This window comes from Carya illinoinensis, chromosome 6, assembly GCF_018687715.1.
Source record: "Carya illinoinensis cultivar Pawnee chromosome 6, C.illinoinensisPawnee_v1, whole genome shotgun sequence".
Classification (NCBI taxonomy): Eukaryota; Viridiplantae; Streptophyta; class Magnoliopsida; order Fagales; family Juglandaceae; genus Carya; species Carya illinoinensis.
Genome location: NC_056757.1, coordinates 1,595,960 through 1,605,194, shown reverse-complemented (window position 1 = coordinate 1,605,194; position 9,235 = coordinate 1,595,960). Strand labels below are relative to the sequence as shown.

At 34.8% G+C, this 9,235-nt stretch overlaps 1 long non-coding RNA gene across 1 annotated transcript; it reads right to left on the bottom strand.

The window, feature by feature from the left end:
- Window positions 1-569: 569 nt before the first annotated feature.
- On the bottom strand, window positions 570-3,242 carry LOC122313919. The gene is made up of 3 exons (XR_006243539.1): window positions 3,006-3,242; window positions 2,859-2,883; window positions 570-799 (listed from the first exon to the last, which is right to left on the bottom strand). It is a non-coding gene; the product is annotated as an uncharacterized LOC122313919 (long non-coding RNA).
- Window positions 3,243-9,235: the final 5,993 nt, after the last annotated feature.

Here is a 9,235-nt window from a genome sequence, read left to right as displayed (position 1 = left end):
TTAAACCTGTTAACAAAGTTCATATCACAACTGACACGTAAACTTCTTGTAAAAAACTTTCATGTATGGTAATGATATGTCATTTTATAGATATTAATTGACATCTTCAAATGCATGTGTTGAACTTTTGTAATATGTCACCTTCACATATTAGCCTTCTTATTGGTAATGGTTTAGAAAAACATTTCTAAGGTTAAAGAATTGAAAATAAAATTAATTCAATTACTGTTGATAATGCAAATTCTAATAAGGTTCTCATTAGAATCTTGAAAAATGATTTTAGATTGAAAAAAATATTGTCTATTGGTGGGAAATTGTTTCACGTACGATGTTGTACGCATATAACCAATTTATTTATGCAGCATGGACTTAGAGAGATTGGGAAGATCGTTGATTGTGTGAGAAATAGTATAAAATATCCGGTACCATTAGAGAATAGGCTATGTGACGCCCCAACTCTCACGTACGGACACGTGGAAATTGAGGCATCAGGATAATGACAATACGGGTCACATATCTCATTGCCAAGTGCCAAGTGTGTGTACATACAGCACGTGTACAGCAAAAAATAACGCAGCAAGTAATAAGTCTTTCAACTAATTACTAGAATTTTGTTTAAATACAAATTTGCTTAAAACAACAGTATCAAAATATTACAAGTTTTCAGTTACATCATAAAACCAAAATACATAATTTAAAGACAGGAAAATAATTTTCAATCAATGACCAAGAGCACCAAATCAAGCCTCCGACGGAGCTGCCTCCTCAGCCTCAACCTCCTCATCATCTGCATCAAAATCTACAGTACCAAGAGATGGTACCACAGGTAAGTAATCATCCAAACGAACGTTGAGATAAAAATACATTTATGCCAAACAAAATGCATGAATATGATGTCATATGCATGAGACCCCAAAAATTATCATTTCCTTGAAAAGATTGATTTTTCACACACGTTAAAATCTCATTTGGCCCAAAAATCCAATCTCACTATTTTTTCGAAAAATAACCCAATATCTATTATCAAAACCAATACTCAATTTTAATCTGTATGCACCATGGTCTCCCTTATGGTATAGGGATGTACAAAATACTGAAGAACCAACCGGAACCAACTTAGACCGGCCGCCAGAGATCGGAACCGGCCGGAACCAGAGTAGAACCGGTCGGTGCACGGTAGATTTTATTCAAAACCAATGTCCAGCGGTTTGGTCCTGGTTTGAACCTGGGCCGGACCGCTGAACTAACTGATGGTTTAAGTATATATTTTTTTTTATTTATACATATATGAAACGACGCCGTTCCACTTAAATTGAAGTGAAATGAAGTCGTTTTATAGTTTAAGTGAAACGGTGTCGTTTTATAGTTTAAGTGAAATGGCGTCGTTTCATGACCTAGTATTGGAAAAAAAATTAAAGGAACGGCGCCGTTTTAACTCTAGGGTTAACACAACATCGTTCCACTTCGTCTTCCTCTTCTTCGTATCTCTCATCTTCACACTTCACAGTATATCGCCGCTCCTCTCTCTCTCTAGCTCTCTCTCTCTCAAGGTGCTGCTGCAGCCACGCAAGGCCACCTCCGTCGCCAACTCCCTCTCTCTCTCTCTCTCTCTCTCTCTCTCTCTCTCTCTCTAAGCTCACCTCGCGGCGTCATATCTCTCTCTCTCAAAAATCTCAATCAGTGCGCGGCTTCACCGCAGTCTCTCGCTCTCTCTCACGGCGCACATAGCCACCGACAACGCCGACGAACCGACTAGAGTTACGCCGAGACCAAGGATGACGGTTTCCTCCCCATTCTTCGACTGGTTTTGATCGAGATTTTCATCATTTTCACCCTATCGGTGCGGTTTCGATTTTTGTACAAAACCGAAACCGATATGTCGGTTTTCACCCCTATTATGGACCATCCGCACACCCTAACACCCTTCATCACACCATGGGTAATGACAATATATGTGACTTCGTAATGAGTGATGTCCAATTCCGCGCCCAACACGTACGTAGCCAAGCATCCTCTAGCACCTGCCAAAAGAGGGGCCACAGAGTTCGCACGAGAACATTACCATCTTATCCAATCTCATGGCTGACCAACGACAACTTAGGAGACATCACTCAGTATATTACATTCCCGAGTGACCAGATGAGCTCCATCGAGATAATGTCTCATCTCGACTTGGGATCGTGATATACACACACCCAAAAATGCACTTGAACACGAAATCCCAATTTTCCATTCATACCCTGCATGACTATGCATGCACTATGCAAAAAATCCAATTTCCATTTTACACAATATGATCATGTGTACACCATGCAAAGCACGCTACAAGTCACAAATTAATCCAGCAAATCCCAACATCAACCAAACAAATAAAATAACTCATTCCTCCATTCCAACCGACCCCTAATCTCCTGGGACTCAATCCAACACAACAAATCAATCAACAAAAATATTTGTTAATGCATAAATATATTTAAATCATGAGAATTGTTTAGAAAAATACTTACAATGCTTTAAATGCAAATTTTTTAGAAGATCAAATACTCAATTAACTCCAAATGCTAGTTTGAAAAGAAATCGTAAATTTTTGGGGCTAAAATGGGTTTTCGAAAACAAAGGGATTTAAAGTGGAATTTTTGGAATAAAAAGGGGCTGATTTGCTAGGATAAAATTGAGAAGATTAAGGCTGGAAAGATGAGGCTTACGGTAGAGTAAAAATAACCAAGTAAACCCAAGATGGAACTCACGGCTGGACCCAAAAATAGAGCACGGGTTTGGAAAGGAAAAACCTCCAAAAATTACAAAGAAATACCCATAACCAAGAACACGAAAAACTAGAGAAAAACAGAGGAACAAACCGAGCTTAGAAGCTCTCAGATTCACCTGCAAAACGAGCAAAAAAAAAAAAAAACAGATGAAATAAAATACAAGAAAAGGAAATAGAAATGCACGGTTTCACAGCAACTGGAAAAAGAAAGTTTGAAGATGAACAAGCAGGTACATACTCGAACGAAAATGGAGAAAGAGTTCGGCTCAAAGATTGAAGACAATGCAGAAAAAATTTTCAGGGAGAAGAAGATCAACCTGCGCAACAAGGGGGAAAGAAAATGAGATAAAACCGAAATAAATGAAGAGGAGAAGAAAGAAGAAGCAGAAGTAGCCGAAAGAGGCAGAAGACGAAACGGAAATGAAGAAGGGGAAGTGGTCGGCGCGGCGAAAGAAAGAAAGGAGAAGAAGATGAAGCCCTAAGACAAGCCCAATGACACCGTTTAGTGAAGGGGAAAGGGCTGGGCTTAAGTGAGACGGGTTGGGCCCAAAATGTGAAGGTTTTTGGCCCAAAACAAGGGAAAATCCATTAAAACAAAGTCCAATCCGAAAATAAAGGTCCAACAAAGAAAAAGAGTACAATAAAATAAATAAAAGCTAAATAAAAATATTACAACTCACAATTAATAAAATAAAATATTTAAAGCCCAAAAATAAAATAAATTAAAGCAAAGTGCAATTTAAATGCAAAACAATAAATAATAACAAGAAAGCCTTTTAAAATAAATTGCACAACTTAAAATCCATAAAATAAATCCAACAAATGTCACATTAAATTTACAACAAGAGAACTAATATTTATAATTATTTAATAATCTTTCATTAAAATGCACGTAAAAACGGGGTAGTACAGGCTAAAACAATTTAATGAAATTGTAAAACAGTTGCAATTGCCTTTAAAGAAATTGATTTTATATGTGCCTACAAGATGAAATAACACGTATTTAATGTTAGATGCTGTAGTTTAGTTTAAAGAAGTTTTTCCCATATGAGATAGTAGTTTTGAATGGGTTCCAATTGTTGAAGAGTGGGAGAAAGTTGAAAATATTTATCAACAGCTTGCTATTTTTAATGAAGTAATCAATATTGTATTTGGAAGTGATTACTCAACAGCAAACTTATTCCTCTCTAAAGTATGGCGAATGAAAGACAACTTGTGTAAAAAGAGTAGAGATGAAAATGAGTATACATGAAATCCATGGTAAGAAAAATGAGTGTTAAGTTTGAGAAATACTGGGGGGAGTGTATTTATTTATGGCAATTGTTGCGGTGTTAGGTCTTAGATTCAAGATAGTCCTAATCCATTTTTGTTTTCTTTTAATTTTCAAGAGCCATAAGATTCTAAGAATATTGAGCATGTCTCTCAAATGTTGCATAAGTTATATGATGAGTATGTTTAGGAATACAATTCGACTCTTGAGGCACAAAGAGAGCAAGAAAATGCTCATAAACATATCTAATTGTTTCTTTTAAGTGTTGGGAAAAGCATGCAGAGTATCCCATCATTATTTAAATCTTTTGTTAAAAATGTTGATATAGTGGGGTTGAGATGTTAGAAGTATTGATACGCATGATAGGTGCATAGGTGGATAGTCGTTGGGGTTAGAAGTATTGATACGCTTGATAGTTGCATAGGTGGATAGTCGTTGGGGTTAGAAGTGTTGATCACATGATAAGTACATAGCCGTTGGGGTTGAGCTGCGTTAATATCTTGAAATTAATTGCTAATGTTAGGGAGTTAATTAATTGCTCGTAACTTTCCTACATTTTTGGACACTACATGAATCATGGGTATCCATTATTAACAATTTCTAATAATTATTTTAGTCACAAATAAGATTTTCGAAGGAATTACTAGCAATCATATTGGAGTACCATTTCGAAGGAATACTTTATTTAGTTGCAAATACGATTAAATACATGCACTAAAGAACTATTAGTATTGAACAAAAACTATACAAAATGGAGCTAGGTAAACAAGCAGCAAATACGTATTTATGAATTCCAATAAAGAAGTTGGTAAATAAAAAGATCGGACAAATTAAGCTTGAGACGAGGGAGTACTGCCTCTATACTCAACCGCCGTCGAACCAATTAAGGAACCTAACCATTATACAACACAAAATTACTAGACAGCGCTCATCCGCATTAATTGATCCGTAGCTTGCAAAACACAAAACTAGTAGATACACACAACGTATACCTTCGCATGCCGTAATTCTGCATTGTAGAGATATCTTGCCGATGCATGCGCACGAATTAGCTGATCGAAGACGATACAGAGTTGAAAATACAGAATGAACCGACAAACTATATATTTATAGACCCAACGTACGAAGTTATTTTGCATTCCAATAGGCTGAATAATTTGGTTACTGAAAAAAATGGAAAATAGATTAGCAAATTAAACACCATTTTTCAGATTTTCTAAGGGCAACTTAGTTCCCCATTGTGTACCATGACTCGGTCTCATATGTACTTCCAAGTATAAAAGTGTTAAGTTATATTAGGAATAAGTCCAAGAGCGTACTTTAGAAGGACAAAGGATTATCAAAATATTTGTGAGATTTTTGTGTAACAAATATGTCCACTATAAGAGATGAAAATTAAAAAAATAAAATAAAATGCAACGTAAAAAATTGAAGATCGATGAAGTAAGAAAAAAAAAGTATGAATTTAATTTCCACAAAAATTTAATCAAAGCTGAAATTAGAATTTCTAATAAAAAAAAATTAACAACACTTGGGTTGGATATGAGCCTTTCTTTGTTTCGGATTCTAGATAGTTTTCTCGATTAACAATCCAATTAAGGTATTGATAAACAGAAGATTAAAAGTTATACTCAACTTTTGTAATATTTTTTTAAGGGATTCTTTACTTTACTAACCAAACACACATTAACAAATAACTGAGAGAAGTTTTGATAATTTTTAAGCTTTTATTATGCCTTACGTCAACAACAAATCAAAAATAAAAGTTACAATCTATTTTCAAATTAAATCTGACTAGAAATATAGTAAAATCAACATTTATCAATAAAATATTACATTAAACTAGAATTTTAAAACAAATTAAATCTTATTCCACAATCTAAATTTCAAAAATTAACTATACATGATATTTATAATAATAAAAATAAATCTAAGTTGGCCACGATGAAATCTGAGAAAATATCTAAATGAAATAAATCTTAAGATGCTGCATGCAAGAGATCTAAAGTAAAATGAAAGCTGAAAACGTAAAACCCAGGAAAATAAAACAAGTCTTCGTCCGAGTTCTAAACGAACCCAGAAAAAAAAAAATCAATAGAAAAACGAGACTGAGAGAGTGCTTCCGTCCTTCCAGTACACGAACATGAAATAAAAACAGCCGAAAGAAAGAAACCACTAAGAACTAAGAAATAAAGCTGGGAACCGAACATGAAAAAAAGCTAAAGAACGTAAAGCAAGAAGGAAAAAAATTAATTACTAGCCGCCTCCTTCGGTCTCTGAAGAAACGAAAACGTAAAGAAAATGAATCATATAAAAACCAGCCGACTACCTCCTAAAAATAAAAACAAGAAGAAAATAACTTAATTCTATTAAAGGGCTGAAATCAGCCACCAATATGCTCCTGCCACGTAGTCCATCCATTAGAGCTAGCATGTGTCCGCACTGCACCAAAGCCAGCACTCTCTCCCTCCCACGTCTCTCTCTCACCAAAGCCAGATCCCTCACCTCACCTCCCCTCCCCTCCCCTCCCCTCACCCTCATCTCTCTCTCACCGAAAAAGACCAAATCCTCCCTCCCTCGCCCCAAATCCCAAATCCCATTTGGAAATTTGCAAAAAAGTTGTTAGGGGAAGAGTCCAGCATGTGGTCTCCATTCTTTTAGTCTACTCCTATATGTGAAATCTGCAAAGACTTAAAAAATTCATTGCTCTACTAGATCTGAGTTTGTTCCCAATATAAGTAGTCTACTCCTTATGGTTGTGAAAAGGCCCCAGATGAGCAGCGAAAGAGAAGAGCAATTGAAGGCCCCAGAATTGAAAAGTTGGAGGAACTCTTGCACTGGCATCTTGAAGAGCAGCGAAAGAGCAGAGCAATTGAATCATACAGTGAAACAAAATCTAAGATGGATGAACTTGAAAATGCTAGAGCGAAATGCTGGAGTGAAAATAGGTTTAGGGTATTTTGGAGAAAAATCTGATTAAGTGGTCCTTATACAAGTTTTTACTACATTACTGATGTGGCAATTGCCTATTAGATGCTGGTTTCACCACAAACGCAGATGGTACCGCTCCAAAGCGGTTCTCAAACAAGAAAGAGAAAAAGCAAAGGTAGAATCCCTTTTCGGTCTGCACCTTCCAAGACGTAGAAAAGAAAAAAAAAAACAAAAATAAAAATAACTAAACGTGAGTGAGGGAGAGCTCCACCCCACAAACTGGACAAAAAAATAAAAAGTATGTGTGACTGTGTTTTGCTGCCAGCCACCCTGTTCGGCACCAGGTAAATATAAGTTAAACATGCAGAGTAAAATCTCATGCAATCCGAAATTGCTCTTATATCTTGTGTTGATTTCCTCTGCTGTCCTGCTCCTCATTCAGCTGGATTTTATTTTTTTTTAATATTTTTATAAATGTCCTGCAGTATATTAAAAGTATATTTTTTTTAAAAGTAAATATAGAACTTTATACATATAAAATATTGGTATCAATTAATTTAACATCCAATACTAAAATTTGATATATAATTAAGTACTCAATCTTTATTTGATAAAATAAATTATTTATTTAAACAACTTAATTATATAATTTTGATCCTTTATGACACCACATATATGGTACTATTTTCTCCCGGCAGGAAAGTAGAAAAAGAATTTTCTGGATAGATCAACCGTACGTGAGCGTCAAGAAGCTAGGAAAGGTTTTTTTCTTTTCTTTTTTTGGAATTAATCCTATGCTTTAATGTCACACCCAGAGGTTTCTCCACTTTCTCAAAGATCAATTCACTAGTTCTTTTTTTCTATGAGATTAGACGTACGTACATCTCTTTAAAAGAAATTAGCTTTCAAGGCGGGGCCATCCATCTCTTTAATTAACGACGCATGCATTGGGTCAAGAAAAAGTGGTACCAAGCTTGTTTGGTCAAATGTTCTTGATTATTTGTTTTTATTTATGTATATTTTTCTGGCCCGTATTGATTGTTTTGATGCACTTATTCGGCTCTTTGCCCTTCTTATCTTTTATTTACAATTGATTTAAGAGTTTACATTGGAGTGGAACAAGGCCGCTTCAAATTCTTATTCAAATTTAAAAGCTTCAAGTGGAAAAAATATAAACACATCATGTAGATCATTTATTCTTTATTATTTATTTAATATTGTCCAAAATATTTTTAATATTAATATTGTAGAATCTACATTATCTGCATTTCTCTCACTTAAAATCTTCAAATTCAAATAAGAACAATATTTTTTTATTTAAGAAATCACAGCTAAATATATCCTATTAAAAAGGGAGAGAGAGATGATTTCATTTATTTATTTATCACAGTCATTCTCATCTGCTCATTAATTTACTTAATAAGGCAAACTCAACCATTTCTATCACTCAACCATGCAAACCGCAAGCAGCCAAGAAAATACATACAGCGATAATTGCCATATCGGGCTAGGTCAAATGTGGGGGGCTAGGGATTTCACAATCAGTGAAGAAGTCAGTAGAATGAAAAGTCCGGCAAAGAATACACGAGGGACACAATGACCAAAGCCCTTTCTTGTATGAAGATTCCACTTCACCAGCCAATGTTGAAAGGTCAATATTGAACATGTTTTGTTATGACCAAGTAACATGACCAACCAAAACCAAAGACTTTATCAATCTCTTATGTACGCGTTTTATTATATATGACCAGTTCCTGCTAGCTGAACAGTTTCATGGGAGATGTGTGTTCTTTTCCTGGTTAACCAATAGTACTTCGGCTACTGAAAAGTGAAAACCTGCCAATCTGTTCAAGCTAGATGGAAGCTTCATACAAGTTATTGTAAAAAAAATAGACCCCATTTAGAAAAAAGTGTACAAAAAATTATTTTAATACTAGTGAGACTCACTTTTTAACAAAGTGTTTGTATGGAACTTATCTATTTAAAGCTTATATCTAACCTAACTAGTCTTAAATTACAATAAAAACTTGACAATTTGAGATGCAGCTACTTTGGTTGATCATCTATATCTTGAAGCTGCACTTAATTTTTAGCTGGTAGCAAAGACCTCTAAACATCTTTTAAAAATAAAAAAAAAAAATACAATAACAGCATACATTTATCGAAAGGATAAAATATAATTTGCACCTTTAGACTGATCAAGAATTTTAAATTTTGCACCGAAAATCAAAACTATCAAAATTAACATATCGCAGTACCATCATGAA